General features: G+C 50.4%; 1 long non-coding RNA gene across 1 annotated transcript; it reads right to left on the bottom strand.

Annotated features, from left to right (window-relative positions):
- Positions 1–793: 793 nt before the first annotated feature.
- Positions 794–2,287, bottom strand: LOC306816749. Its single transcript, XR_013777771.1, has 3 exons — positions 2,167–2,287; positions 1,269–1,548; positions 794–835 (listed from the first exon to the last, which is right to left on the bottom strand). It is a non-coding gene; the product is annotated as an uncharacterized lncRNA (long non-coding RNA).
- Positions 2,288–5,375: the final 3,088 nt, after the last annotated feature.

Below are 5,375 nucleotides of genomic sequence, written 5' to 3'. Positions count from 1 at the left end.
AAACAACCAAACCATGGGCATTATGTCTTTGATGCATGCAGCACCACTTGTTTGCAAAGTTCCCAGCACTGATCCAAGAAAAACAAGAAAATGCCTATTCCTTCACTCCTCTAGCTCTCCCCCCCACACCTCCTGTGCTTCCCCTGCTGTTAGCCTTGGTGTACCAATGTCCTGCATTCTTTTAATGTCTGGAATAGTTAGGAATAAACATGCTGGAAAAGGGCACTCTGAATTGGTGTCACCTGTCATGGATAAAACCCCATAGTGACAATCAGAGCACAAGTGTGAAAGCTGGGATCCTTTGACTTCTGCAGTGGACTTCATTGTCTTTTCCTCCTCTCTTTCAGCACAGGAAACCATCCTTACATCCCACCTGTGCCAAAAGCTGTGGTGTTTGAGCAGCCAAAGCCAAGAGGCTTCAGCACCAGGGGTCTGTGCTGGAGGGCTTCTGGTCCTGCCCATGCTGTGGGCTAAGCCAGAGGGATGCAGGGTTCCTCTATTCCTCCCTGCTGGGAGTAGCTGCCTAGGGAATCTGGGATCTGGGTGAAACTCCAGCTCTCCAGGTGTTCAGGGATGCAAGGTCTGAGGGACTACCTTTACCTGTGGACTTTCCAGGATCAGCAGGAACAAGAGGAAATGGGGTGCCAGAGCCATGTCCTCATCAGGCTGCATCTCCCTCTGAGGACAGAGAATCTGGGCTGAGGTGAGACTGCCACTGAGTGCTTGGATGAGCAATCCAGGGAACAGAGAGCTCGGAATTGCAGCTGCTGCTGGAACCATTGCCTTAGGTCTGCTCTGTCTGTGACCAGTGGGATTTGTGCTGGAGAGAGAGGCGCTGTCTGGAACAAAAGGTGGAGTAATCCTCTCTGGGGATGTGCAGTGAAGGACTGAATAGCATGGAGGGAGAAAGTATTTTAAACTCTATCACTATTTCTCCCAAAATTGGTGATGGGGTGGCTGGGTTTGGTCTGGGCCTGTTATTCTTCATGCAATTTTGAAATTCTGTTGTAAGATTTACTGTCCAGTATCCTTCTAACAAAAGGTGACAGAAATTTGGAACTTGGGTCCATTCATGGCAAAAAGTTGCCAAGGCTAGAGGACTGGGGTGATAACTGATTCCAGGAAAGGTTACTTACTAATACTATGTCAGACTTCCCTCAGTGATTATCAGTCCTGAATGACTGTGAGTTCATGTTCTTCTCACTTGGGAATTAGAAATAATTTCAGTATAAGTAGAAATTTTAGAAAAATCCAGCTAAAAATCTCACCTCTGTTCCCTCTAAATTATCTCAGTTTTTCCCAGCTAGGAGCTGCACAGAAGTCAGGCAGGGGAAATGGCATCAGGGAACAGCTGGAAAATCAAAGCACAAAGAGAAGATGCTCCAGCAAAGGGTAGGAAAAGGGAAAGGTTTCTGAAAACATTTCTGTAGTCAAATTAATAATTATTTCAGATTCCCCAGTGTGAAGAACACAAACTCACAGCAATTCAGGCTTGACAGTCCCCTGCAGTGAGAGCTCAGCACACATCCACAGAGGCAAGATCAGCATCTGAAAGAAAAACAAAATAGAAGAAAAAGGTGATTTCTTTTGCTTGAAAGTTATTTCAAGTTCTTAAAGCCCAACCAGTATTTGCTCTCAATTTGGGTTGGGTGAATCATGAGCAGTGGGCACAGGTCATGTCATTCACTTAGCTGAAACCCCAGGGTAGTTTAGAGGGGACACAAGAGATGTTTGTGTAGGAAATGTGAGGGGATGTCAAGGGCAGCGAGGGTGGCATTTTTGAGGGGATTGCTGAGGTAACTGAAGGCAGCCCAGCAGACAATTTCCCTGGGAAAGCCAAGGCCCCTGGGGAGCACAGCCAGGGCTCTCCAGGGGTAGCAGGGAGGTCTCAGCACTGGGGACTCTGTGTCCTCCTTCCTTGGCAGCAGCCAGCAAGGAAGAGAGGAGAGGCTCCGTGCGGGATGAGGCCGGAGAGAGCGAGCAGAGGAGCGGCCTCAGGCTGGAGAGGGGCAGGAGAAAGGCAAAGGGACCTCCCTGGGGTCACTGTGGGGAACAGAATGGACCCTTGGATGACCAGGGGAGGTGAGGAGTGGATCTGAGCTCATCTGCAGAGAAATCAGGAGGGGATATTTTGGAGGGAAAAGCTGAGGTGATGAGTTCACTCACCCTGGCACGAGTTGTGTTTGCACAAAGTGGGACCAGAGGTGAAGGTCAATGCAAAGCCACCCCTGCTTGACCTCTGAATTCCAGGATAAGTTTTACAAGCTGCCAAATGAGGGATTAAAAAGACATAAAATGAAACCAAGAGCATGAGTGAAGTTCATGGGACTCCATTACATTGTTGTCATAGAATTCATAACAGAGTTTTGAGCTTTTAATGACAACATGTAGTTCTTCACTTGGATTAGTCACTGGGGTGGGATTTGGGGTTTATCTGGATTTTAAAGCCCTCATGGTGGCCCTGACACTGCTCAGGAGCTGGTAGGAAAAGCAAAGTCAGAGCTCTAGGCAGGCACAGGGTACTTTCCATCAGAGTGGATTGTGGAAGAATTGTTCGGGACTTGAATTATCTCTCTAGGTGATCACAGCCCAAAGTCAGGGATTTGTATAATTCCATACATTTGATTCCCAAAACTTCCCAGCCCAGGGCCTTGAGCTGACAGGGCAGCACAAAGATTGTTCTCTGTGCCTTCCCAGATTTGCGTTCCACTGTCAGCTTTGCTAGTTTCCCATGAATTATCCCATAGCCCCAAATTCCCTGCTCAATTCCCACTGCCCTAACCTACCAGTGCCTCATGGAGGTGGATATTCCATGCAGAGCTGCTGCTTGAATACCAGCTGTGCCAGGAACCAGCAGAGCTTCCAAGGAAGCTCAGCAGCATCGAGACAGCATATCTTCCAAAGAATTTGCTATTTAAACCTTCATTCCCCAGCCCCACCCAGGTCCCTGAGGGGCACTTGACAGAGTTGCCTGGAATTCACCTGATTTAGCCCCCCTGAGCTCAGGCTCCAGGTGATGTGTTCAAGCAGGAGAAGGCAGGGCCAGAGGTGCTCCCAGCCCGTGCCAAGGCAGCACCCATGCCCATGGGAGGACATCAGCTCCTTTCAGAGCTTCAGCAGTGGTCACTGTGAGTTCTTTCCCTCAGGAAAGGATGCACATCCCTGCCTCCAGTGGAACCCACCTGTGAAAGCTTTCCATCCCTTCTTCCACTTCCAGCTGGCTCCCTGAAATCTTCCACCTTCATCCAAACAAAACTTATCCCACCCAAACCTTTGATGTTAAGGCATCTCTGCAGGCTAATGCTGGGATTAAATATCTGTGAGGAAGATGGCCTTGGCTTTATGCTGCTGCTGGGTGATGGCCTCAGGCTGGAAGGGAAGGGATTTTGGGGTGGCTGGGACATACCTGGCAGCTTCATGGGAGCACTGGGAGGCTGGAACAAGGGAATTGCTGTCTGAGCCCTCTGCAAGCAGCCCGTGCTGCCATCACCAGGAAATGTCAGCTGTTCCTTGGGGTGCTTTTGGGCTGTCAGTGGCCTGTATCCAGGCTGAAGCATCTCCAGGTGCCTGTTCAGAGCAGCCCCTGGCCCAGGAGCCACGGGCAGCCCTTGAGCCGTGTCCGTGCCAGCGCTGGCCGGGCACCCCAGCGCCATCCCCGGGACATGTGCTGGGCACAGCCCCTCCCCTGCAGAGCCCAAGGACAAGAGCTGCTGGGTCCCTTTCAGGGGCTCCTAGCCTCCTCCTGCCCCACATTCCCTGCAGCTGGGACACACACAAACACCAAGGAACATTGCTGGCAACGAGCAGGAGACACTGAGGCCTCTGTGCAGCTCTGGGCCACAAAAACAGCCCCAGCTTCAGCAGCTGCCATCATTTTGACAACGCTCACCTGCAGGAAATGCCCTCTGCCACTCTCCAGAGGAACTTTGGTCATGCAGCAAGGGAAGCATCAGGACGTGTTCTGCTCATTTCTCCATGCAAAGGGACATTGCAAGAGTAAATTTACAGGTGCTGGGGAAATCCTAGAAAGGCCAGGGAAATCAGGGTTATGGGAAGAGTTTGGTGCTGTCATGTTGGTTACCAGCCTGTTGTACCCTACAGCCATGGCAGGGGTTGGTGTGTAAAGCAGCTTCAGCAGAAGAGGAGCTGCTGTTCCCTTGCTGGTGCCAAGAATTCCCATCCTTGGGAGGTTCATGCTCATAACCCATAGAGTAGCTCAGTCAGTTGGAGCAGGGTCCTGGTAATGCTAAGGTTGTGAGCTCAATTCTCAAATGTACTATGTACTTGAGAGTCACATTTTTTAGGATCCCTCTCAACCCAAATATAGTCTGTAACCTGGAAATAAATAGGAAAGTTCTCAGCTGAATCTTAAGAGAAGAGGTTTTACCATTGCAGAGAATTTTTGAGTTGCTGAGCAAGGGGGAGGGGCAGCATCTCACCTGGCAGGTGTTGGAGAAGCAGCCCGAGTGGAACCGTGCCCGGCCCCGGCTGAGCGGCTCCTCCCGTGATCCAGCCCCGCTCGTTCCGCAGGGGTGCGGCGGGCAGGAGCCCCGGGGCTGTGCGGACACGGGGAAGGGGGAGCCGGGTGCTGCTCTCCGCTGAGGATTGCGGGGACTTTGCATCCCCGCGGGATGGGGGCACCGGGAGCGGCAGGATTTGGGGCTCCCAGGGTTGGCACTGATACCGAAATAATGAGAAAAAGGACTAATGTAGATATAGTAGTAGTCATGCTAAGGCTTAGAAAACTGCAGTTTTCGGACAGGCCCTGAGAACCTACCTTGTGAAACAATAGTGAAAGAATTAGTAGAGCATATAGAACATTTTAGAACTGTGAAAACAATAATCAAAGGATTTAGTAGAGCATATAGGACATCTAGAAACTTTCAAGATAAGGCTAAAGTATAATAATAATAAATAAAGGGTTCTGGTGATGGGCAAACATACAAGGGGATTAAGGGGGGTAGCCTATAGTTCTGAGTAGACAAGCATGCAGAATTTACAACTTTTAGGAATGATACCTGCAAGATTTATGTATCTGTATTGTTTTGAAGAATGTGTATTTCTGCACGTAGGCCACTTTGTAAAAAGGTATAAAAACCTGATGGAAAAAGGGAGCTGTGGGATCCTGACTTTGGACGCTAGTCCGCAGGTTCCCGGGCCCTGAATAAAGCACCGCATAAACTAACTCTGTTAGTTTGTGTTCTGTTTGGGGCATCGGGCAACAGTTTTCCTGGCAACCCAGATGGGACTCCGGAGGTGGCTGGGGCGGTTCGTGGGCTGATCCACTCCACGCCGGCACCAGGTGATTTCTGGGGAGAACATCAACCCGTGCCCGACCCCGCGTCTGACGGACGACTTGGAGGTAAGCCCGAAGG

Source organism: Erithacus rubecula (assembly GCF_903797595.1).
Source record: "Erithacus rubecula genome assembly, contig: scaffold_878_arrow_ctg1, whole genome shotgun sequence".
Lineage (NCBI taxonomy): Eukaryota > Metazoa > Chordata > Aves > Passeriformes > Muscicapidae > Erithacus > Erithacus rubecula.
This window is presented reverse-complemented; position numbering and strand designations above follow the sequence as displayed.